Source organism: Somniosus microcephalus, unplaced genomic scaffold (assembly GCF_052327205.1).
Source record: "Somniosus microcephalus isolate GS21.2 unplaced genomic scaffold, FLI_Smic_1.0 unresolved_chr3, whole genome shotgun sequence".
NCBI lineage: Eukaryota > Metazoa > Chordata > Chondrichthyes > Squaliformes > Somniosidae > Somniosus > Somniosus microcephalus.
This window is the reverse complement of record NW_028225181.1, coordinates 11,420,646-11,447,677: the sequence shown is the minus strand read 5'-3', so window position 1 is coordinate 11,447,677 and position 27,032 is coordinate 11,420,646. Positions and strand designations below refer to the sequence as shown.

The 27,032-nt window shown below is 45.3% G+C and overlaps 1 pseudogene across 1 annotated transcript in view; it reads left to right on the top strand.

Annotated features, from left to right (window-relative positions):
- The first annotated feature begins 1,509 nt into the window (after window positions 1–1,509).
- Window positions 1,510–27,032, top strand: part of LOC147091197 (uncharacterized) — a 58,577-nt pseudogene continuing 33,054 nt past the window's right edge. Inside the window, exons 1-6 of the transcript XR_015075179.1 lie at window positions 1,510–1,543; window positions 7,533–7,683; window positions 19,683–19,759; window positions 19,853–20,017; window positions 23,363–23,458; window positions 24,873–24,968. The product of XR_015075179.1 is annotated as an uncharacterized LOC147091197 (transcript). The remainder of the gene's footprint in view (window positions 1,544–7,532; window positions 7,684–19,682; window positions 19,760–19,852; window positions 20,018–23,362; window positions 23,459–24,872; window positions 24,969–27,032) is intronic.

Below are 27,032 nucleotides of genomic sequence, written 5' to 3'. Positions count from 1 at the left end.
TGTATGTTCCACTTTATTGCGAGAGGGTTGGAGTATAAGAGTAAGGAAGCTTTGCTGCAATTATAGAGGACTTTGGCGAGACCACACCTGCAGTACGGTGTGCAGTTTTGGTTTCCTTATCAATGGAAGGATATACTTGCCTTAGAGGGGATACACGGCATGTTCTCTAGGTTGATTCCTAGGAAGAGAGGACTATCCTATGTGCAGAAATTAAGTCGAATGGGCCGATATTCTCAGGAGCACGAAAAGAATGAGAGGTGATCTCACTGGAACGTATACAATTCTTAAAGGGCTTGACAGGGTAGATGCTGAGAGGTTGCTTTTCCCTGGCTGGTGTGTCTAGAACTAGTGGTCATAGGCTCAGGATAAGGGGTCGGCCGTCCAGGACTGTGATGAGGAGAATTGTCTTCACTCAGAGGGTTGTGAATCTTCGGAATTCTCTACCCCAGAGGGCTGTGGTGCTCAGTCAATGAGTATTTTCAAGGCTGAGATCGATAGCTATTTGGGCAGTCAGGGAACCAGGTATGTGGGGATAGGACGGGAAGGTGGAGTTGTGGTCGAAGATCAGTCATGTTATTCTTGAATGGCCGAGCAGGCTCGAGGGGCCAAAACATCTACTCCTGCTCCTATTTATGATGTTCTTATGCCAATTAAAGTTCAGATAAAGACAGACCATTCTCCAATACAGACCGTAACATGCTCAGATACTCCCCAGTTCCAATCTCCCTAAACCCTTCATGCTGGGCAGCTGAAGACAAGTTATGTTACAGCAGCAAAGCTCAGCTGGTTACCATGGGCCCAGGAGAGATGTTTAATGATTTGTTTAGCTCATATCATTTCACTAAAAGTCTTTAATTTGCATGGGCTCCGCCATATTATAGAACATTACTAATCCAGATTCTGTCAGCCAACCAGCACTGCCCTCAGTCACACGTGTCTCTGATGTGGGAGGTGTTGGTGGATGAGCTGTCACTGAGTCCGACTCCGCTCACAGCAGATTGTACCTGAGACTGAGGAGGGTGCAGGTGATCTGAACCCACAGCATCTCACACAGCGACACCTCATTTGAAGACTCTGGTAAGCAGTCGTGTATGAATGGACTTTTAGAACAAGCTCAGAAGTTTGTCACTTGCTAAGTAGGGACTCAGGGATGTGTCTACCGCTTGTCCTGACCCAATACAGTGCGCAGTAAAGACCTGTGGTAGAATATTAGAAGGGGGGTCAGTACCGGGAGACTGGAAAGAGAGCCAATCAATTGGTGTTTATCAAGGAAATGTAAGGAGGTGGCGCTCACCTCTGTCTGTAGGGTCCCAGTGAAGGAGAGAGGTAGAGCTCACCTCGACTGTAGGGTCCCCGTGAGGGAGAGATGTCGAGCTCACGCATCATAAATAGATATACCCACTGATTCCCTCTCCAGCTCCCTATTTAAAGTTTCCACTATTTCCCCATCCCCTCAACTCTCCCTAATACAAATTCTGTGTTTTTACTTCCAGAATATCACCCGGTGAGATGAGGACTCTGCTGCTGATTCTCGGTTACCTGAGTAAGTAATTTTCATTATAAACAAATTGCACCGTGTTTATTTAATATATTTACGTAGCAAACCCTCCCATGGCGCTTCTCGTTCGTGATTTTGATTAGGACAGTTTTAGGGTGTGGCAGGGGTGGAAACCGGATTGGAGAGGTTCAAACGTGGAGTTTAAGTTGAAATTCTTACATTCCTATAATTTATAATTATTTTTATTCGTTCATGGTATGTGGACGTCGCTGGCAAGGCTAGCATTTATTTCCCATCCCTAATTGCCCTTGAGAAGGTGGTGGTGAGCCACATTCTTGAAATACTCCAGTCCGTGTGGTGAAGGTTCTCCCACAGTGTTGTTAGGGAGGGAGCACCCGGATTTTGACCCAGCGATGATGAAGGAATGGCTGATCAGGTTTAAAACTTATGCATTTGTGAGAGGTATTCGATCATTACTGTGGGCAGTTTTGTTCTCCATATTACAAAAAAGGATGTAGAGATACTGCAGAGGGTGCGAAAAAGTATTTACAAGGTGATACCAGAAATGAGATGTTCTCACTTTCAGGAAAGACTGAAGAGTTTGGAGTTTTTTCTCGAGAAAAGAGGTGACTGAGGGGGGACCTGATCGAGGTCTTGTAAATTATGAATGTAAACGTATAGAAGATGTTTCCACTTATGGCCGAGATGGGATCTAGGGGGCCGTCAGTATAAGATAGTCACTGAAAATCCAATAGGGAATTCAGGAGAAACTTCTTTACTTAGAGCTGAGAATGCAGAACTCGCTAACACAGGAAAAAGTCAACGCGAATAGCATAGATTATAGATAAGCACATGAAGGAGAGAAGAATCGAACGATATGTTGATAGGGTTAGATGAAGAGTGGTGGGAGGAGTCTCGTCGTGGAGATTAAGCACCATTAGGACCAGTTGCGCTGAATGGCCTGTTTCTGTGCTGTCAATTCTTTGTAATTCTATTCTGTACATATTACATAGATAACACATTCTATACTTTTAATTACTGATCAGATGTAAAATTATACATTTGCAATAGATATATAATATTTCCACTATTGATTGATATTACTAATTATGCATTTGTAATTTATCTTTAATATTTGCAATATTGATGGAAATTATTTATATGGATTTGTAAAAGATGTTGAATATTTGAATTACTGATTGATATTATTTATTGTGGATTTGTAATAGATCTTTAATATTTGCATTATTTATTGATATTATTTATTAAGAAATTGCAATAGATCTTTAATATTTGCATTATTGATCTATGTTATTTATTAAGAATTTGTAATTGATGTTTCATATTTGCATTATTGATGATAATTATTAAGGAATTGCAATAGATCTTTAATATTTGCATTATTGATTGATGTTACTTACTAAAGACTTGTAATAGACCTTTAATATTTGCACTATTGATTGATATTATTTATTAAGAATTTGTATTGATCTTTAATAATTGCATTATTGATTGATGATAATTATTAAGGAATTGCAATAGATCATTAATATTGGCATTATTGACTGATATTATTTATTAAGGATTTGCAATAGATCTTTAATATTTGCATTATTGATCGATGTTATTTATTACAGCTTTGTAAGAGATCTTTAATATTTGCATTATTAATTGATGATAATTATTAAGAAATTGCAATATATCTTTAATATTTGCAATATTGATTGATGTTACTTACTAATGACTTGTAATTCATCTTTAAGATTTGCATTATTAATTGATATTATTTATTAAGAATTTGTAATAGATCTATAATATTTCCATTATTGATCGATATTAATTATTATGGATTTGTAAAAGCTCTTTAATATTTGCAATATTGATCGAAATTATTTATCAAGGATTTGTAAAGGTTCTTTAATATTTGCATGATTAAGTGATGTTAATTTTATAAGAATTTGTAATAGTTCTTTAATATTTGCATTATTGATTAATGTTATTTATTAATGTGTTGTAATAGATCCTTAATATTTGCATTGTGGATTGATGCTAATTATTAAGGAATTGCAATAGATCTTTAATATTTTCATTATCGATTGATGATATTTATTAAGGATTGTAATATATCCTTAATATTTGCATTACTCATTGTTGTTATTTATTAAGGACTTGAAATAGATCCTTAATATTAGCATTATTAATTGATATTATTTATAATGGATTTGTAACAGATCGTTAATATTTGCATTACTGATTGATAGTTATTAAGGAATTGTAATAGATCATTAATATTTGCATTATTGATTGATGTTATTTATTAAGTATTTGTAATAGATCTTTAATATTTGCATTATTGATTGAGGATAATTATTAAGGCATTGTGATAAATCCTTAATATTTGCATTATTAATTGATATTATTTATTATGGATTTGTCATAGATCTTTAATATTTGCATTATTGATTGATGATTAGTTTTAAGGAATTGCAATAGATGTTTACTATTTGCATTATTGATTGATATGATTTATTATAGATTTGCAATAAATCTTTAATATTCCCTTTATTGAACGATATTATGTATTAAGGATTTGTAATACATTTTTGATTTTTGTATTATTGACCGATATTATTTATTATGGTTTTGTAATAGATCTTTCCTATTTGCATTATTGATCGATATTATTTATTATGGATTTGTAATAGATCTTTAATCTTTGCATTATTGATTGACATTATTTATTATGGTTTTGTAATAGATCTATATTATTTGCATTATTGATTGATATTATTTATCATGGATTTATAATAGATCTTTAATATTTGCATTATTGATCGATATAATTAATTATGGATTTGTAATGGATGTTTAATATTTGCATTATTAATTGGAATAATTTATCAAGGAATGCTAAAGGATCTTTAATATTTGCATTATTGATTAATGCTATTTATTAATGTTTTGTAATAGATCCTTAATATTTGCATGGTGGATTGATTCTAAATATTAAGGATTTGTAATAGATCTTTAATATTTGTATTAATGATCCCTGAGACATGTACGAGCTATAGAGTGGCGATATTGCAGGACTTTAATTACCCAAATATCGATTGGGATAATGCTAGGGTAAAGGGAAAGGATGCGGAGGTATTTCTGAAATGTGTTCTGGAGAATTTTCTTGACCAGTATGTTCTTGGCCCTTCTATGAAGGAGGCATTGCTGGATCTGGTGCTGGGGAATGTGGTGGGCCCGGTTGACCAAATGTTTGTGGGGAACAATTGGGTAGAGTGATCATTGTATCATAATATTTAGATTAGCAATAGAGAGGAGCAAGTAACAATCGAGAGTGGAACATCTAAACTGGAATAGGGCTAACGTCAATAGGATGTGGATGGATCTAGCCAGTGTAAAATGGAACCAAAGACTGATAGTAAAAGCTGTAACGGAACAATGGGTGATCTTTAAGCAGGAGATGTTCCAAGTACAGGCTAGGTACATTCCAACAAGAGGGAAGGGTAAAGGAATCAAAGAAAGGGCTCCGTGGATGATGAGGGAGATGGAGCTGATGAAACAATAAAAGAGGGTGTATAATGAATATCAGGTGAATTCTTCAAGTGAGAACCAGACCAACTACAATAAGTTGAGAGGGGGAGTGAAGATGCAAATAAGATTGGCAAAGAGGGAATATGAGAGTAGAATGGCGGTCAACATAAAAGGGAACCCAAAAATCATCTACCGGCATGTAAACAGTAAGCAGGTACTAAGAGGTGGGGTGGGGCCTGTTAGGGATAAATGAGGTGATATATGCTGAGAGGCGCAGGGCAAGGCTAGATTACTCAATGAGTACTTTGTATCGGTGTTTACTAAGGAGGTGAATGCTGACAAAATATCGGTAGAATTGGAAAAGATAGAGCAATGGAAGGGGTGAAAATTGATAGACAGGATGTACTAGAAAGACTGGGTATCCTGAGAGTGTATAAGTCCCTGGTCCAGATGGCTTGCATCCCAGGTTGCTAAGGTAATGGGGGAGGAGATAACAGAAGGGCTTGCCATAATTTCCAATCTTCCCTAGATGCGGGGGAGGTGCCTGAGGATTGGAAAGTGGCAAATGTCTCACCATTGTTCAAGAAAGGGTGTAAGGGCAATCCTAGTAACTACAGGCTGGTCAGTTTAACATCAGTGGTGGGTATAGCTTTGGAAACAATAATCATTAATCAAGTAAAAAATAACGGGCACTTGGAGATGTTTAACCTAATTAAGGATATCAAACATAGATTTGTAAAAGGCAGGTCGTGTTTGACTAATCTAATTGAATTTTTTGATGTAGTAACGTGGAGGATTGATGAAGGGAATGCAATGGATGTTGTTTACATGTCTTTTAGGAAGGCGTTTGACAAAGTGTACATCACCATCTGTACTCAGTGTTCCTCTGAGGACGGAGACACTCCCTGATATCTCTCACTGACCACCGAGATTTCCCAACCATCTGCACTCACTGTTCATCTGGGGGCTGTGATGCCACATGACATGTCTCACTGACCATCGAGAGTCCCTCACCATCTGCACTCACTGTTCACCTGGGGACTGAGATACCCCATGATATCTCTCACTGACCATCGAGTTTCCCTCACCATCTGCACTCAGTGTTCACATGGGGACTGAGATACCCCATGATATCTCTCACTGACCATCGAGAGTCCCTCACCATCTGCACTCACTGTTCACATGGGGACTGAGATACCCCATGATATCTCTCACTGACCATCGAGAGTCCCTCACCATCTTCACTCACTGTTCATCTGGTGGCTGTGATGCCACATGATATCTCTCATTGACCATCGAGTTTCCCTCACCATCTGCACTCAGTGTTCACCTGGGGACTGAGATACCCCATGATATCCCTCACTGACCATCGAGTGTCCCTCACCATCTGCACTCAGTGTTCACCTGGGGACTGAGATACCCCATGATATCTCTCACTGACCATCGAGAGTCCCTCACCATCTGCACTCAGTGTTCACCTGGGCACTGAGATAGCCCATGATATCCCTCACTGACCATCGAGAGTCCCTCACCATCTGCACTCAGTGTTCACCTGGGCACTGAGATAGCCCATGATATCTCTCACTGACCATCGAGAGTCCCTCACCATCTGCACTCAGTGTTCACCTGGGGACAGAGATACCCCATGATATCTCTCACTGACCATCGAGTGTCCCTCACCATCTGCACTCAGTGTTCACTTGGGGACCGAGATACCCCATGATATTTCTCACTGACCATCGAGTGTCCCTCACCATCTGCACTCAGTGTTCACCTGGGGACTGAGATACCCCATGATATCTCTCACTGACCATCGAGAGTCCCTCTCCATCTGCATTCAGTGTTCACCTGGGGACTGAGATGCCCCATGATATGTCTCACTGACCGTCGAGTGTCCCTCACCATCTGCACTGTGTTCACCAGCTCAATCTGCAGGTGGCGGAGGCGGTTCCACACAGTTGGAGGTGCCCGCGGGAACTGCAGCTTGAAACTTACCCGGGCACACTGCGTTCTGTAGCTGGGACAGAACAATTAATGCAGAACAGAGTGATCAGCCTGCGAGGTGGAACGGAGAGGGTGAGAGTGAGCCGGACATTCTGAGTCTCTGTGTTAATAGAAATAAAACGGAAACCAAATTTCAGTGACACAGAACGAAGCCTGGTTTACAGAATCGCTAAACTCCAGCTTTAAATTTGCTGCTTTCAATTGGGCGACGTGCAGCTGAGGTATTTGCAGCTTTGTGTTTCCTGAGAGCTAAGGGTGAATCTAGAACAGGGAAGAGTGTCTGTGAGCAGTGAGTTAGAGCGAGGCTGTGATGGGAGACAGATTGAATCCTGGTTGAGAGAAGGACGAAAGTTTCCCGCTTTCATTTGCGGGATTTTCTACAAGGGCGGAGAGTGAGATGGGATTTATTGGTGCTTCAGGTAGTACCAGTCGCTGTGTAACATTAACTGTACTTTATATTAACAGTAAATAACTTTCTGTCACACAGTCGCAGACTCCGCACTCACTGACCCATGTGAACATCACACACTCCTGGAGGACACCTGGAGGAGCACGGACTGCATTGAGACTGAGTGCATCGGTGATCTGAAATGGAAATGTGATTACAATCTTGTTCAAGGATGGTACAGATTTAAAAGGTAACGTGAGGGGGAAATTAGATAAACTACTTGATAAGCGAGGAGTAAATGTACAAAACAGATCAAAGTGTGAGAGTAGGAATGGGAACCGCAGAGAGACAGGGATCATCAGTCAGAGCAATGGGGCAGTGAGTTCATCCAGGGGAAGGGGAGCAACCGGACTCCGCACAGAGAAAGGGGGAGAATAAAGGGAGGTACCCGGGATAGAGGGGAATAAAGAATGGGGACAGAGAATAAAGGGAGGTACCCGGGATAGAGGGGAATATAGAACGGGGACAGAGTGTAAAGGGAGATACCTGGGATAGAGGGAAATATAGAACAGGGGCAGAAAATAAAGGGAGATACCCGGGATAGAGGGGAATATAGAACAGGGACAGAGAGTAAAGGGAGATACCCGGGATAGAGGGGAATATAGAACGGGGACAGAGAGTAAAGGGAGACACCCGGGATAGAGGGGAATATAGAACGGGGACAGAGAGTAAAGTGAGTTACCCGGGATAGAGGGGAATATAGAACGGGGACAGAGAGTAAAGGGAGATACCGGGATAGAGGGAAATATAGAACGGGGACAGAGAGTAAAGAGAGATACCCGGGATAGATGGAAATATAGAACGGGGACAGAGAGTAAAGGGAGATACATGGGATAGAGGGTAATATAGAACGGGGACAGAGAGTAAAGGGAGATACCCGGGATAGAGGGGAATATAGAACGGGAACAGAGAGTAAAGGGAGATACCCGGGATAGAGGGGAATATAGAACGGGGACAGAGAGAAAAGGGAGATACCCGGGATAGAGGGGAATTTAGAACGGGGACAGAGAGTAAAGGGAGATACCCGGGATAGAGGGGAATCTAGAACGGGGACAGAGAGTAAAAAGAGATACCCGGGATAGAGGGAAATATAGAACGGGGACAGAGAGAAAAGGGAGATACCCGGGATAGACGGGAATATAGAACGGGGACAGAGAGTAAAGGGAGATACCCGGGATAGAGGGCAATCTAGAACGGGTACAGAGAGTAAAAAGAGATACCCGGGATAGAGGGAAATATAGAACGGGGACAGAGAGTAAAGGGAGATACCCGGGATAGAGGGGAATATAGAACGGGGACAGAGATTAAAGGGAGATACCCGGGATAGAGGGAAATATAGAACTGGGACAGAGAGTAAAGGGAGATACTCGGGATAGAGGGGAATATAGAATGGGGACAGTGAGTAAAGGTAGATTCCCGGGATAGAGGGGAATATAGAACGGGGACAGTGAGTAAAGGGAGATACCCGGGATAGAGGGGAATATAGAACGGGGACAGAGAGTAAAGGGAGATGCCCGGGATAGAGGGGAATATAGAACGGGGACAGAGAGTAAAGGGAGATACCTGGGATAGAGGGGAATATAGAACGGGGGCAGAGAATAAAGGGAGATACCCGGGATAGAGGGGAATAAAGAACGGGGACAGACAGTAAAGGGAGACACCCGGGATAAAGGGGAATATAGAACGGGGACAGAGAGTAAAGGGAGATACCCGGGATAGAGGGGAATATAGAACGGGGTCAGAGAGTAAAGGGGAATACCCGGATAGAGGGGAATATAAAACGGAGACAGAGAGTAAAGGGAGATACCCGGGATAGAGGGGAATATAGAACGGAGACAGAGAGTAAAGGGGAATACCCGGATAGAGGGGAATATAGAACGGGGACAGAGAGTAAAGGGAGATACGCGGGATAGCGGGGAATATAGAACGGGGACAGAGAGTAAAGGGAGATACCCGGGATAGAGGGGAATACAGAACGGGGACAGAGAGTAAAGGGGAATACCCGGATAGAGGGGAATATAGAACGGAGACAGAGAGTAAATGGAGATACCCGGGAGAGAGGGGAATATAGAACGGGCACAGAGAGTAAAGGGAGATACCCGGGATAGAGGGGAATATAGAATGGGGACAGAAAGTAAAGGGAGATACCCGGGATAGAGGGGAATATAGAACGGGGACAGAGAGAAAAGGGAGATACCCATAATAGACGGGAATATAGAACGGGGACAGAGAGTAAAGGGAGATACCCGGGATAGAGGGGAATATAGAATGGGGACAGAGAGTAAAGGGAGATACCCGGGATAGAGGGGAATATAGAACGGGGACAGAGAGTAAAGGGAGATACCCGGGATAGAGGGGAATATAGAACGGGGACAGAGAGTAAAGGGAGATACCCGGGATAGAGGGGAATATAGAACGGGGACAGAGAGTAAAGGGAGATACCCGGGATAGAGGGGAATATAGAACGGGGACAGAGAGTAAAGGGAGATACCCGGGATAGAGGGGAATATAGAACGGGGACAGAGAGTAAAGGGAGATACCCGGGATAGAGGGGAATATAGAACCGGGGCAGAGAGTAAAGGGAGATACCCGGGTTGGAGGGGAATAAAGAACGGGGACAGACAGTAAAGGGAGACACCCGGGATAAAGGGGAATATAGAACGGGGACAGAGAGTTAAGGGAGATACCCGGGATAGAGGGGAATATAGAACGGGGTCAGAGAGTAAAGGGGAATACCCGGATAGTGGGGAATATAGAACGGAGACAGAGAGTAAAGGGAGATACCCGGGATAGAGGGGAATATAGAACGGAGACAGAGAGTAAAGGGGAATACCCGGATAGAGGGGAATATAGAACGGGGACAGAGAGTAAAGGGAGATACCCGGGATAGCGGGGAATATAGAACGGGGACAGAGAGTAAAGGGAGATACCCGGGATAGAGGGGAATATAGAACGGGGACAGAGAGTAAAGGGGAATACCCGGATAGAGGGGAATATAGAACGGAGACAGAGAGTAAAGGGAGATACCCGGGAGAGAGGGGAATATAGAACGGGCACAGAGAGTAAAGGGAGATACCCGGGATAGAGGGGAATATAGAACGGGGACAGAAAGTAAAGGGAGATACCCGGGATAGAGGGGAATATAGAACGGGGACAGAGAGAAAAGGGAGATACCCATAATAGACGGGAATATAGAACGGGGACAGAGAGTAAAGGGAGATACCCGGGATAGAGGGGAATATAGAACGGGGACAGAGAGAAAAGGGAGATACCCATAATAGACGGGAATATAGAACGGGGACAGAGAGTAAAGGGAGATACCCGGGATAGAGGGGAATATCGAATGGGGACAGAGAGTAAAGGGAGATACCCGGGATAGAGGGGAATATGGAACGGGGACAGAGAGTAAAGGGAGATACCTGGGATAGAGGGGAATATAGAACGGGGACAGAGAGTAAAGGGAGATACCCGGGATAGAGGGGAATATAGAACGGGGACAGAGACTAAAGGGAGATACCCGGGATAGAGGGGAATATAGAATGGGGACAGAGAATAAAGGGAGATACCCGGGATAGGGGGGAATATAGAACGGGGACAGAGTAAAGGGAGATACCCGGGATAGATGGGAATATAGAACGTGTACAGAGAGTAAAGGGAGATACCCGGGGTAGAGGGGTTATAGAGCGGGGACAGAGAGTAAAGGGAGATACCCGTATAGAGCAGAATATAGAACGGGGAGAGAGAGTAAAGGGAGATACCCGGGATAGAGAGAAATATAGAACGGGGACAGAGAGTAAAGGGAGATACCCGGGATAGAGGGGAATATAGAACGTGGACAGAGACTAAAGGGAGATACCCGGGATAGAGGGGAATATAGAATGGGGACAGAGAATAAAGGGAGATACCCGGGATAGGGGGGAATATAGAACGGGGACAGAGTAAAGTGAGATACCCGGGATAGATGGGAATATAGAACGTGTACAGAGAGTAAAGGGAGATACCCGGGGTAGAGGGGATTATAGAGCGGGGACAGAGAGTAAAGGGAGATACCCGTATAGAGCGGAATATAGAACGGGGAGAGAGAGTAAAGGGAGATACCCGGGATAGAGGGGAATATAGAACGGGGACAGAGAGTAAAGGGAGATACCCGGGATAGATGGGAATATAGAACGTGTACAGAGAGTAAAGGGAGATACCCGGGGTAGAGGGGATTATAGAGCGGGGACAGAGAGTAAAGGGAGATACCCGTATAGAGCGGAATATAGAACGGGGAGAGAGAGTAAAGGGAGATACCCGGGATAGAGGGGAATATAGAACGGGGACAGAGAGTAAAGGGAGATACCCGGGATACAGGGGAATATAGAACGGGGACAGAGAGTAAAGGGAGATACCCGTATAGAGGGGAATATAGAACGGGGACAGAGAGTAAAGGGAGATACCCGGGATAGAGGGAAATATAGAATGGGGACAGAGAGTAAAGGGAGATACCCGGGATAGAGGGGAATATAGAACGGGGACAGAGAGTAAAGGGAGATACCCGGGATAGAGGGAAATATAGAACGGGGACAGTGAGTAAAGGGAGATACCCGGGATAGAGGGGAATATAGAACGGGGACAGAGAGTAAAGGGAGATACCCGTGATAGAGGGGAATATAGAACGGGGACAGAGAATAAAGGGAGATACCCGGGATGAAGCGGTATATAGAATGGGGGCAGAGAGTAAATGATGGGCCCCAGTTTCAGGTACTCTCTGCGGGTCCCAGTCTAACCTAGAAACATAGAACGGTTACAGTACGGAAGAAGGCCATTCGCCCCGCCGAGCCCGTGCCGGCTCTCTGCAAGAGCACTTCAGGTAATCCCATTTTCCCGCCCTTTCCTCTTAGACCTGCATGCTTTTCTTCAGGTGATTATCCGATGCCCTTCTGAAAGCGGTGATTGAGTCTGCATCCACCACCCTTTCAGGCATTGCTTTCCAGATGCTATCCACTCGCTGAGTATTTTTTTTTCCAACGTCCCCTTTGGTTCTTCTGCCAATCACCTTAAATCTGTGCCCTCTGGTTCTCGACCGCTCTTACAATGCGAACCGTTTCTCTCTGTCAACTCTGTCCAGACCCCTCATGATTTTGAATGCCTCTTTCAAATCTCCTCTCAATTTGTTCTACTCCAAGGAGAGCAACGCCAGCTTCTCCAGTCTATCCACGTAACTGAAGTCCCTCATCCCTGGAAACAACCTCGTAATCTTTCCTGTACCCTCTCTAAGAGCTTCACATCCTTCCTAATGTACAGTGTCCTGAATTGGACACAAACTCCAGTTGTGGCCAAACGAGTGGTTTATACCAGTTCACCATAATGTCCAAGCTTTGTCCTCTATAGCTCTATTGAGGAAGCCAATGATTCTGTAAGCTTTTTCAACCGCTTTTTCAATCTGTCCTGCCACCTTAAACGATTTGCATACATATACCCCTCGGTCTCTCTGTTCATGGACCTCCTTTAGGATTGTACCCTTTAGTTTATATTTGATCTACTCTTTCTTTCTACAAAAATGTATCACTTCGCACTTTTCTGCATTAAATTACATGTGCCACGTGTCCACCCATTCCACCAGCCTTTATATATCCTCTTGAAATCTCTCACCATCCTCCTCACTGCTCACTATCCACCCAAGTTTGTGTCATTTGCAAATTTTGAAATTATGCCCTGTGCACCCAGATCCAAGTCATTAATGGCCCAGAAATTCGGGTCTCCGCGGGTGAGTACGCACGGGGTTCTCACACGTGGGCCCGATGGAGGTGCCGGTTTCTTGCATGCACTGCGCATGCGGCGGGAAACCGGCACTTCCGTTCCTCTGAACGAAGGGGTTCAGAGGTCGAACGCGTGCGCGCGGGAGTCTGCGCTTGCGCTTTGAACTTACGTTGTTTTTCAGGTTTTTCTGTGAGGGTAAGTCTTTAGATTTTAGAAATGTAAAAACCAGGCGTAAGGCCTGCATTTTAAAAGGTAAGTGGTCAATTAATTAAAATTAAAACTTTTTTCCACAGGTTTATTATTTTTAAATACTTTAAAGCAAGGTAAGTTTCGTTTTAGCCCCGTTTTAATATAAAATTATTTTTTAAAAATTTAAATTATTGTTTAAAATAGTTATTTAATGTAATTTATAGCTTATTTAAAAAGTGTGATGATTTTTTAAAATTTATTTGAAGGTTTACTACTATTTTGGGGCCATAGTATGTATAAGTTTTGACAGGTCTTCCTGTCACTACTTATGAATGGGCTTTTCCCTGCTCCGATTGGCTGCCCATGGCCCACGTGATCCCAGGGGGTGCATCGCACTAACTATGCCCCTGGGATACGCAAGCACAATGCGCCGGCAGCTGGGCCAGACCCCGGAGCGGAATTCCACAGGAGCCCACAGCTCAATGGCCGGTGCGCAAGGTAAGTGCAGGTCGGGGGCTTGCACCCGCGGGAAGCCCCCGACCCGAATTTCTGGTCCAACATATATCACGAAAAGCAATGGTCCTAGAACTGACATCTGGGGGACACCACTGTATACCTTCCTCCAGTCCGACAAACAACTGTTCACCACTACTCTCTGTTTCCTGTCACTGAGCCAATTTCATATCCATGCTCCCACTGTCCCTTTTATTCCATGGGCTTCAACTTTGCTGGCAAGACTATTATGTGGCACGTTGTTGAATGTCTTTTGGAAATCCATTTACACCACATCAACCGCATGGCCCTCATCAACCCTCTGTGTTACCCCATTATAAATTTGATCAAGTTAGTTAAACACGATTGATCTTTAACACATCCGTGTTGGCTTTCCTTAATTAATCCACACTTGTTCAAGTCACTGTTAATTTTGGCCCTGATTATTGTTTCTACAAGCTTCTCCAATAACGAGTATAAACTGAAATAACAACAGAAAATGCTGGAAAAACTCAGCAGGCCAGGCAACATCCATGGAGAGAAATTAGAATCGACGTTTCGGGTCGAAACCCTTTTTCAAAACTGGAAAGGAAATAAAATAGAATGAAGGCAGGGCTGCGATAGAACAAATGAAGTAACAGAGACATTAAGAGGTATTCAAAACCAGACGAGATGGTAATAGGACAAGTGGAGACAAAAGCCGGCTAGGATTAGGTGTGAAGTGTACTGGCAGGATGAGACACAGCTGCCATGTGGGAGAGAGAAAAAAAAGGAAAGGCGGGTGGAAAGGGAAGACCCAAAACAAGGGCCCTATTACATTTTTAATTATATTTTTTTCTACCCCTTTGTTTTGGGTCTTCCCTTTCCCCCCCCTCTCCTTTTTTTCTCTCTCCCACATGGCAGCTGTGTCTCATCCTGCCAGTACACTTCACACCTAATCCTCGCCGTCTCTTGTCTCCACTTGTCCTATTACCATCTTGTCTGGTTTTGATTACCTCTTAATGTCTCTGTTACTTCTTTTGTTCTATTGCAGCCCTGCCTTCGATCTATTTTATTTCCTTTCCAGTTTTGAAAAAGGGTTTCGACCCGAAACGTCAACTCTAATTTTTCTCCACGGATGTTGCCTGGCCTGCTGAGTTTTTCCAGCATTTTTTGTTGTTATTTCGGATTTTCAGCATCTGCAGTATTTTGCTATCGTACGAGTATAAACTGACTAGCCTGTAGTTGCTGAGTTTATCTTTTCACCCTTTTTGAACAAAGTTGTAACATTTGTAATTCTCCAGCCCTCTGTCATTATCCCCGTCTCTAATGAGCATTGGAAGATTATGGCCTGTACCTCCGTGATTTCCCCCTTCGCTTCCCGCAGCGTCCTAGCATGCATCCCATCTGGTCCTGGTGATTTATCTATATTAAGCACAGCCAGCCAATCTAGTACCTCCTCTTTATCAATTTTAACCCATCCAGTATCTCCTCTACCTCCTCCTTCACTACGTCTATCGCAGCATCTTCTTCCTTGGTGAAGACAGATGCAAAGTACTCATTTAGCACCTTAGCCATGTCCTCTTCCTCCATGCGAAGTTCTCCTTTTTGGTCCCCAATTCGCCTCACCCCTTCTCTTACTACCGTTTAACTATTTATATGCCCATAGTAGACTTTAGGATTACCTTTTTTGTTAACTGACATTCTATTCTCATACCCTCTCGTTTCCCCTCTTATTTTGTTCTTCACTTCTCCTCTGAACTTTTTATATTTAGTCTGATTCTCAGAATTATGCTAGAACTCACATCAGTCATATGCGCTCTGTTTCTGCTTCATCTTACTCTCTTTCTCTTTCGTCATTCAGGGAGAGCTGATGTTAGTTGCCCTACCTTTCCCCCTAGTGGGAATGTACCTCGACTGTACTCGAACTATTTACTCTTTAAAGCCAGCCCATTGTTCAATTACAGTTTTGTATGCTAATCTTTGAATGCAGTTTACCTGGGCCAGATCCGTTCTCATCCCACTGAAATAGGGCTTCCTCCAATTAACTGATTTAAAACTAGATTGTTCCCTATCATTTTCCATATCTAATCTAAATCTTATGATAAAATGATCACTGTTTGCTAAATATTCACGTATCGACACTTGCTCCACTTGACCTACCTCATTCCCCAGAACTAGATCCAACAATGTCTCCTTCCTCGTTGGATGGGAAACATACTGATTAAGAAAGTTCTCCTGAACAAATTTCAGAAATTCTTCTCTATCTCTGCCCTTTACTATCCCATTCTATATTAGGATAGCTGAAATCCTCCAAAATTACTACTCTATATTTCTTGCATCTCACTATAATTACTCTGCAAAATTGGCTCCTCCATATTTTTACCAATAGTTGGTGGTCTACAGAATACACCTAGTAGTGTAATGGACCCTCTATTATTTCTTAACTCTAGCCATGTAGATTCTGTCCTTGACCCCACCAGGACATCCTCTCTCTCCAGCACTGTAACATTCTCCTTCACCACCTCCTATCTTTCCTTCCCTATCTTTCCTGATCATCTTATATCCAGGAATATATATTACGCAATCCTGCCCTTGTTTGAGCCAGGTCTCCGTTATTGCCACAATATCTTATTCCCATGTGGCTATTTGCGCCTGCAGCTCACCAACATTGTTTACTATGCTTTGTGCGTTCACATACATACATTGTAAACCTGTGTTAGACCATCCTGTGTTCTCTCTTATTCTGACCCCACCTGATATCTTACTGTTTATTAATTTAATGTTATCCGTCTCTCACACACCTTTGTGTTTCTCCATTCTAATGTAACATCCTGTTTTCCATCCCCCTGACAAATTATTTTCAACCCTCCAAAACAGCACTAGCAAACCTCCCCGCGAGGATATTGGTACCGGCTCTGTTGAGGTGCAACCCGTCCGGCCTGTACAGGTCCCATATTCCCCAGAAAAGGACTCAATGCCCCAGGAATCTGAAGCCGTCCCTCCTGCACCATCTCACCAGCAACGCATTCATCTGCTCTATCCTTCTATTTCTATAATCACGCGTGGCACCGGGAGTTATCCATAGATTATTACATTTGAGATCCTGCTTTATAACCTCATTCCTAACTGCCTAAAATCTGCCTGCAGGACCTCATTCCTCTTCCTACCTATGTTGTCCATACCAATATGAAGCATGACCTCTGGCTGTTCAACCTCCCCCCTCAGAATGTTCTGCAGCCACTCGGTGATACCCTTAACCCTGGCACCAGGGAGGTAACATACCATCCTGGAATCACATCTGCAACCGCAAAAACGCCTTTCTGCTCGCCTAACATGAATCGCCGGCAACTATTGCTTTCACTATCTTCCTCTTCCCTCCCACCCCACACCCCGCCCCCCCCCCACTGTACAGCTGAGACGCCCATGGTGCCATGGAATTGGCTCCTGCTGTACTCCCCAGTGGAACCATCCTCCTCTTCTGTCTGGCATTCACCCAATCCCTCTCTGCCGGTGCACTCATTAGCTGCGGGATGACCACCTCCTGAAACGTGCTATCCACGTAGCTCTCAGCCTCGCAGCTGCACCACATTGACGCCAGCAGCTGCTTAAGCTCCGAAACCTGGAGTGCGAGCTCCTCCAGCTGATGTCACAACCTGCACACATTGTGACCTCTGACATAAGGGGTGTTCTACGCGGAGTGAACACACGAAAGGCTGCTGGACTGGATAGCATCCATGGACGGGTACTCAAGGAATGTGATCAGCTGGCTGATGTCTTCACCGCCATCTTCAATCTGTCATTGGCCCAGGCAGTAGTCCCTACATGCTTCAAGACCGCTACCATTATTCCTGTGCCAAAACAAACGGCTGTGACGTGCCTGAACGACTATCGACCTGTCGCACTCACACCCATCATAATGAAGAGTTTCGAGAGACTGGTCCTGGCTCACATCAAAGCCAGTGTTCCCGCCTCTCTTGACCAACACCAGTTTGCCTATCGTGCAAACAGTTCAACGGAGGATGCAATCACAACTGCTCTACACTCGGCACTGAATCACTTAGATGGTAAGGAGACCTACATCAGAATGCTGTTCATAGACTACAGCTCAGCATTCAACACTATCATCCCCAACAAGCTGGCCACCAAACTCCAAACTCTTGGCCTGAACACTTCCCTCTGCAACTGGACCCTGGACTTCCTAACAAACAGACCCCAGTCTGTCAAATTAGGTAACCACACCTCCCCCCCCGACCCTGAACACGGGGGCCCCACAAGGATGTGTGCTGAGCCCCCTCCTCCACTCCCTCTTCACCCACGACTGTGTGGCTGTTCATGGTTCCAACACCATCATCAAGTTTGCGGATGATACCACGGTAGTCGGCCAGATCACCAACAACGATGAATCAGCCTACAGGGAGGAGGTCCAGCATCTCGTGAAGTGGTGCGCCGATAACAACCTGGCCCTTAACATCAAGAAAACCAAAGAAATCATTGTGGACTTCAGGAAGTCTAAAGGCGGAAGTCACACCCCCATCCTCATCAATGGGGCTCTGGTGGAAAGGGTGCACAGCTTTAAGTTCCTTGGAGTCCACATCACGGAAGACCTCTCCTGGTCCCTCAATACCTCCTCTCTGGTGAAGGCGGCCCAGCAGCGCCTATATTTCCTAAGGAGGCTGAAGGGATGTAACCTGTCACCCCTGATCCTCTCTAACTTTTACCGCTGCACAATAGAGAGCATCCTGACAAACTGTATCACAGTATGGTATGGCAGCTGTAGCTACTATGACCGGAAAGCCCTGCAGCAGGTAGTCAAAACTGCCCAATGCATTACCGGCACCCGGCTACCGACCATAGAGCACATATACCAGAAACGCTGTTTACGGAGGTCACGGTCCATCATCAAAGACCCTACCCACCCCAGCCACAGTCTGTTCGCCCTCCTGCCATCTGGGAGACGATACAGATGCATTCGCACCCGTACGACCAGATTTAGGAACAGCTTCTTTCCCAGGGCTGTCATCCTACTGAACTCCACAAATAAACTCTAAAGCCTGCACATCTGCCAATGCACTTTATTATGGTTATGTTTATGTTAATGTATTACAAGACAAATGTATGTTGAATGTTTAAATGTCTTAATCTAAATGTACACTCTCGGGAGCCGCAAGCCTACATTTCGTTGTACTGCACTTGTGCACTAACAATGACAATAAAAGTTGATTTGATTTGATTTTGATTTGATTTTGGGAAGCACCCTGGATTAACCACATGGGACAGGATGCGCATTCCGCGGGATTGAGCTGCCCTGCCATGCCACTGTTTATTCAACTATTAACTAATTTACAGAAAATTAAGAATAATGAGTACTTAATTCAGGTTATTAATATAATGTTGTAAAAAGTTACTAATTTAATATAGAATTAACTGTTACTAATTTAATGTAGTATCAACTGTTATTAATTTAATATAGTATTAATTGTTGCTAATATAATATAGTTTTAACAGTTACTAATTTAATACAGTAATAAAAGTAACTAATTTAATGGAGTATTAACTGTTACTAATTTAACATATTATTATTATTAACAGTTACTAATTTAACATAGTACTAACAGTTACTGATCTCCAAGCTCCTGCTTTAACCCTAACCAGCTATTTAACCCCGGTCTCTAACTTGAAGAGCAGAAACACGGTGTGACCTTTCCCAATCAGCCAGTTCCCAGTCTTTGTGTCAGTTAATAAGAGCCATCAGTTCAGGGGCTGACTCTGTGATTGTTGTTCCAGTTCTGGTGGATGGCAGATTCCCGGGACTGAGGTTCCAAACTGTCACTGCTCCACAAGCTCCCCAGGCTGGTTAAATGGTAATTTCAGGCTTTATAATCTCAGATTTACATTCACTGTCCAGCACTGTTCACCTCGGTTACATTCTTCAATATTTACAAACCTCGTTTCAGGTTCTCATCCCACCGTGGGGCAGGGAGAAGTGGAGAGGACAGTTTGTTTTACCTGGGATGGAAATCTCTGTTACTGGACCCGGGAGATAAAGATCAGAAACTGCACCGGTTACATCGTTTATGAGTTGAAGCCGACACCCGGGTGTCGCTTGGCTTATTGCACAGGTACATGGGGGAGGGCAAAGGTCAGGAACTAGAGGGTGGGGGGAGAATGTCAGGAACTCTGGAGGCAAATGTCAGGAATTCAGGGGTGCAAAGTTCAGGTACTCGGAGAGGGCAAAGGGCAGGAATTCGGCGGGTGGAAAGTTCAGTAACTCGTGGCTGCAAAGGTCACGAACTCGGGTGGGGAAAGGTCAGGAATTCGGGGGTGCAAAGGTCAGGAAATCGAGGTGGCAAAGTTTAGGAACTAGAATGGCAAAGGCCTAGAACTCGGGGGGGCAAAGGTCAGGAACTAAGGGGGGCAAAGTTCAGGAATTCGTGGCGCAAAGGTCAGGAATTCAGGGAGAAAATGTCAGGAATTCTCGGGAAAGGCCAAGAACTCATGGAGGGGCGGGGGGGAAAAGTTCAGGAACTCGGGCTGGAGAGAATGTCAGGAACCCCGTGTGGGCAAAGTTCAGGAAATCGGTGGGGGGCCAAAGGTAAGGAACTCTGTGGGGGGGCAGAGAAGTTCACAAATTTGGGAGGGGCTGGTGGGAGGGAAGGTTAGGAACTTGGGCAGGGGGAGATGTTCAGGAACTCGGGAGACGGGAGAAAAGCACAGGAACTTAGTGGGAGTTGGGGGATGAGACCAATGAAGGTCAGGAACTTTGTCAGGTGGAGGAGATCACGGTCGTTGAGGTGGGGGGATAGGTCAGGAGCTTTGGCTGGGGTGAGAATGTCAGGAAATTGGGCGGGGGAGTAGGTCAGGCACTTGGGCAGTGAGCGGGAGGATGTCAGGAAGTTGGGCGAGGGTGACAAGGAGGTAAGGAACATGTTTGCGGGTTGGAGAAGGTCTTAACCCGCTTGGGTGAGCCCGGCCTGTTCCAAGTGAGCTCTGTTCAGCCTGGAGTAGGCAGTTAGAATGGCTCGAATTACAATTTGCAACGTAACTCGACAGGGAGGATCTAATTACACATTCCAGAGACACTGCTGGTGAGTCTTGTCCTCCAAGGGGACCAATGAGCAATCAGGACTTGTCCTCCAAGGGGACCAATCAGAGCTTTTGGTGTTGCGAATAATCATGTCCGATTTGAAATAATCCAGGAGTGTGACTCTAGGATATCCCTTGTCATCAACAGAAATAAGAAAGTTACACGCCTTGATGTAAGGGACACAACGCACAAAGGAACTGGAACACAAAGTGTACTTTTCACCAAAGCTATAGGGAGCCGAATCAGACGCTGTTCTCCGTGTCTATCGGACACTCTGTTCCCTGCGGTGCCCACTGATCACGATAGACGCCCATTGTAGCGCTGGGCACCGCACGCTCCCTCTTCAGGCTTTTCAGGTCACGGGGAATGGGGTTGGATGATTATGGAATTTATAAAGACTGTTGTTGGACATTCTCTGGACTCTAGTACCAGCCTAATGACCTATTCTGGTGTTCTCCACTCTGCACTCTCCCATGTCTCTCTTCCTTTATTGCAAATCCCAAGACTGTCCCAAATCAGGAACCCGAGGAACAATCGACTCGTGAATCAGCTAACAGTATATCCACTATTCCAGCGGGGTCTGCAGACTCAGGTCTCTGTTTTGTGGGGTCCATTTTAAGCAGCCTGTTCACCCAGTGTAACTGCTGAAATAATCTGTCCTCAGATTTAACCAGTATCTTCGTGAGAGGTGCGGGATTTACTGACTGTTGAATGGGTATAAGGAGACCAAGAACAATGGGATGCAAGGACCGAAGAGAGGGTGAGGAGAAGTGTGAGGGGAGTGGGATGAATTGACTCCGGGGAATAGGTGTAGTGACAGAGGGGAGTGGGCTGTAGTGACAGAGTAAAGTGGGCTGCGGTGACAGAGGGGAGTGGGTGGCAGTGATTGATAGGAGTGGGCTGCAGTGACTAAGGTGTGGAGGCTGCAGTGAGTGAGGAGAGTGGGATGTAGTGACTGAGGGGGGTGGATTGCAGTGACTGAGGGGAGTGGGATGCAGTGACTGAGGGGAGTGGGCTGCAGTGACTGAGGGGAGTGGGATGTAGTGTCAGTGTGTAATGGGATGTAGCGTCAGGGTGTAATGGGATGTAGTGTCAGTGTGTAATGGGATGTAGTGTCAGAGTGTAATGGGATGTAATGTCAGAGTGTAATGGGATGTAGTTTCAGAGTGTAATGGGATGTAGTGTCAGAGTGTAATGGGATGTAGTGTCAGAGTGTAATGGGATGTAGTGTCAGAGTGTAATGGGATGTAGTGTCAGAGTGTAATGGGATGTAGTGTCAGAGTGTAATGGGTGGGAGTGTCAGAGTGTAATGGGATGTAGTGTCAGAGTGTAACGGGATGTAGTGTCAGAGTGTAATGGGATGTAGTGTCAGAGTGTAATAGGATGTAGTGTCAGAGTGTAATAGGATGTAGTGTCAGAGTGTAATGGGATGTAGTGTCAGTAGAATGGGATGTAGTGTCTGAGGGGAGTGGGGTGTAGTGTCTGAGGGGAGTGGGGTGTAGTGTCTGAGGGGAGTGGGATGTAGTGTCTGAGGGGAGTGGGATGTAGTGTCTGAGGGGAGTGGGATGTAGCCTCTGATGGGAGTGGGATGTAGTGTTTGAGGGGAGTGGGATGTAGTATCTGAGGGGAGTGGGATGTAGTGTCTGAGGGGAGTGGGATGTAGTGTCTGAGGGTAGTGGGATGTAGTGTCTGAGGGGAGTGGGATGTAGTGTCTGAGGGGAGTGGGATGTAGTGTCTGAGGGGAGTGCGATGTAGTGTCTGAGGGGAGTGGGATGTAGTGTCTGAGGGGAGTGGGATGTAGTGTCTGAGGGGAGTGGGATGTAGTGTCTGAGGGGAGTGGGATGTAGTGTCTGAGGGGAGTGGGATGTAGTGTCTGAGGGGAGTGGGGTGTAGTGTCTGAGGGGAGTGGGATGTAGTATCTGAGGGGAGTGGGATGTAGTGTCTGAGGGGAGTGGGATGTAGTGTCTGAGGGGAGTGGGATGTAGTGTCTGAGGGGAGTGGGATGTAGTGTCTGAGGGGAGTGGGATGTGGTGTCTGAGGGGAGTGGGATGTAGTGTCTGAGGGGAGTGGGATGTTGTGTCTGAGGGGAGTGGGATGTAGTGTCTGAGGGGAGTGGGATGTAGTGTCTGAGGGGAGTGGGATGCATTAACTGAGGGGAGTGGGCTGCAGTGACTGAGGGGAGTGTGATGCTGTGACTGAGGGGAGTGTGATGCAGTGACTGAGGCGGGTGGGCTGCACTGACTGAGGGGAGCGGAAGTGGATGATTTTGGTTTATATAAAGATTGGTGTCTGACAATCTCCAGACTCCAGTACCAGCCTGATGACCTGCACTGGCGATCTCCACTCTGCCATATCCCATGTGTAACTACATTTATTACAGATCCAGAGACATCCCCACCTCAGGAACCGGAGGAACAAACAATGTGAGAGTCCACTGAGCATTCGTCCACTATTCCAGTAGGGTCTGCCGCCTCAGGTCTCTGCCTTGTGGGGCCAATTCTAAGCAGCCAATGCAACTGCTGAAATCCTCTTTCCCTCAGATTGAAGCAGTCTCTTTCTGAGGGGAGTGGGACGTGGAGACTAATGTGTGTATGATGATGAGACTGAGAGGATTTGGTTGCAGTGACTGATCGAATTGCGATGTAGTGACTGAGGGCAGTGGGATTTAGTAACTGATAGAAATGGGATGTAGTGACTGAGGGCAGTGTGATGTAGTTTCTAATAGGAATGGGATGTAGTGTCTGATTGAACTGGGATGTAGTATCTGAGGGGAATGGGATGTACTGTCAGAGTGTAATGGGATGTAATGTCAGAGTGTAATGGGATGTAGTGTCAGAGTGTAATGGGTGGTAGTGTCAGAGTGTAATGGGATGTAGTGTCAGAGTGTAATGGGATGTAGTTTCAGAGTGTAATGGGCTGTAGTGTCAGAGTGTAATGGGCTGTAGTTTCAGAGTGTAATGGGACGCAGTGTCAGAGTGTAATGGGATGTATTGTCAGAGTGTAATGGGATGTAGTGTCAGAGTGTAATGGGATGTAGTGTCAGAGTGTAATGGGATGTACTGTCAGTAGAATGGGATGTAGTGTCTGAGGGGAGTGGGGTGTAGTGTCTGAGGGGAGTGGGGTGTAGTGTCTGAGGGGAGTGAGATGTAGTGTCTGAGGGGAGTGGGATGTAGTGTCTGAGGGGAGTGGGACGTAGTGTCTGAAGGGAGTGGAATGTAGTGTCTGAGGGGAGTGGGATGTAGTCTCTGATGGGAGTGGGATGTAGTGTTTGAGGGGCGTGGGATGTAGTGTCTGAGGGGAGTGGGATGTAGTGTCTGAGGGGAGTGGGATGTCGTGTCTGAGGGGAGTGGGATGTAGTGTCTGAGGGGAGTGGGATGTAGTGTCTGAGAGGAGTGGGATGAAGTGTCTGAGAGGAGTGGGATGTAGTGTCTGAGGGGAGTGGGATGTAGTGTCTGAGGGGAGTGGGATGTAGTGTCTGAGGGGAGTGGGATGTAGTGTCTGAGGGGAGTGGGATGTAGTGTCTGAGGGGAGTGCGATGTAGTGTCTGAGGGGAGTGGGGTGTAGTGTCTGAGGGGAGTGGGATGTAGTGTCTGAGGGGAGTGTGATGTAGTGTCTGGGGGGAGTGGGATGTAGTGTCTGAGGGGAGTGGGGTGTAGTGTCTGAGGGGAGTGGGATGCAGTAACTGAGGGGAGTGTGATGCAGTGACTGAGGGGAGTGTGATGCAGTGACTGAGGGGAGTGGGCTGCAGTGACTGAGGGGAGCGGAAGTGGATGATTTTGGTTTATATAAAGATTGGTGTCTGACAATCTCCAGAGTCCAGTACCAGCCTGATGCCCTGCACTGGCGATCTCCACTCTGCCATCTCCCATGTGTAACTACCTTTATTACAGATCCAGAGACATCCCCACCTCAGGAACCCGAGGAACAAACAATGTGAGAGTCCACTGAGCATTCGTCCACTATTCCAGTAGGGTCTGCCGCCTCAGGTCTCTGCCTTGTGGGGCCAATTCTAAGCAGCCAATGCAACTGCTGAAATCCTCTTTCCCTCAGATTGAAGCAGTCTCTTTCTGAGGGGAGTGGGACGTGGAGACTAATGTGTGTATGATGATGAGACTGAGGGGATTTGGTTGCAGTGACTGATCGAATTGCGATGTAGTGACTGAGGGCAGTGGGATTTAGTGAATGATAGGAATGGGATGTAGTGACTGAGGGCAGTGTGATGTAGTGTCTGACAGGAATGGGATGTAGTGTCTGATTGAACTGGGATGTCGTGTCTGAGGGGAGTGGGATGTAGTGTCAGAGCGTAATGGGATGTAGTGTGAGAGTGTAATGGGATGTAGTGTCAGAGTGTAATGGGATGTAGTGCTAGGGTGTAATGGGATGTAGTGTCAGAGTGTAATGGGATGTAGTGTCAGAGTGTAATGGGATGTAGTGTCAGAGTGTAATGGGATGTAGCTTCAGAGTGTAATGGGATGTAGTTTCAGAGTGTAATGGGATGTAGTTTCAGAGTGTAATGGGATGTAGTGTCAGAGTGTAATGGGATGTAGTTTCAGAGTGTAATGGGATGTAGTGTCAGAGTGTAATGGGATGTAGTGTCAGAGTGTAATGGGATGTAGCTTCAGAGTGTAATGGGATGTAGTGTCAGAGTGTAATGGGATGTAGCTTCAGAGTGTAATGGGATGTAGTGTCAGAGTGTAATGGGATGTAGCTTCAGAGTGTAATGGGATGTAGCGTCAGAGTGTAATGGGATGTAGTGTCAGAGTGTAATGGGATGTAGTGTCAGAGTGTAATGGGATGTAGCTTCAGAGTGTAATGGGATGTAGTGTCAGAGTGTAATGGGATGTAGCTTCAGAGTGTAATGGGATGTAGTGTCAGAGTGTAATGGGATGTAGTATCAGAGTGTAATGGGATGTAGTGCCAGGGTGTAATGGGATGTAGTGTCAGTGTAATGGGATGTAGTATCAGAGTGTAATGGGATGTAGTGTCAGAGTGTAATGGGATGTAGTGCCAGGGTGTAATGGGATGTAGTGTCAGAGTGTAATGGGATGTAGCTTCAGAGTGTAATGGGATGTAGTGTCAGAGTGTAATGGGATGTAGCTTCAGAGTGTAATGGGATGTAGTGTCAGAGTGTAATGGGATGTAGTGTCAGAGTGTAATGGGATGTAGTGTCAGAGTGTAATGGGATGTAGTGTCAGAGTGTAATGGGATGTAGCTTCAGAGTGTAATGGGATGTAGTGTCAGAGTGTAATGGGATGTAGTATCAGAGTGTAATGGGATGTAGTGCCAGGGTGTAATGGGATGTAGTGTCAGTGTAATGGGATGTAGTATCAGAGTGTAATGGGATGTAGTGTCAGAGTGTAATGGGATGTAGTGTCAGAGTGTAATGGGATGTAGTGTCAGAGTGTAATGGGATGTAGTGTCAGAGTGTAATGGGATGTAGTATCAGAGTGTAATGGGATGTAGTGCCAGGGTGTAATGGGATGTAGTGTCAGTGTAATGGGATGTAGTATCAGAGTGTAATGGGATGTAGTATCAGAGTGTAATGGGATGTAGTGTCAGAGTGTAATGGGATGTAGTTTCAGAGTGTAATGGGATGTAGTGTCAGAGTGTAATGGGATGTAGTGTCAGAGTGTAATGGGATGTAGTGTCAGAGTGTAATGGGATGTAGTGTCATAATGGGATGTAGTGTCAGAGTGTAATGGTATGTAGTGTCAGAGTGTAATGGGATGTAGTGTCAGAGTGTAATGGGATGTAGTGTCAGAGTGTAATGGGATGTAGTGTGAGAGTGTAATGGTATGTAGTGTCAGAGTGTAATGGGATGTAGTGTGAGAGTGTAATGGGATGTAGTATCAGAGTGTAATGAGATGTAGTGTCAGAGTGTAATGGGATGTAGTGTCAGAGCGTAATGGGATGTAGTGTGAGAGTGTAATGGGATGTAGTATCAGAGTGTAATGAGATGTAGTGTCAGAGTGTAATGGGATGTAGTGTCAGAGCGTAATGGGATGTAGTGTGAGAGTGTAATGGGATGTAGTGTCAGAGTGTAATGGGAT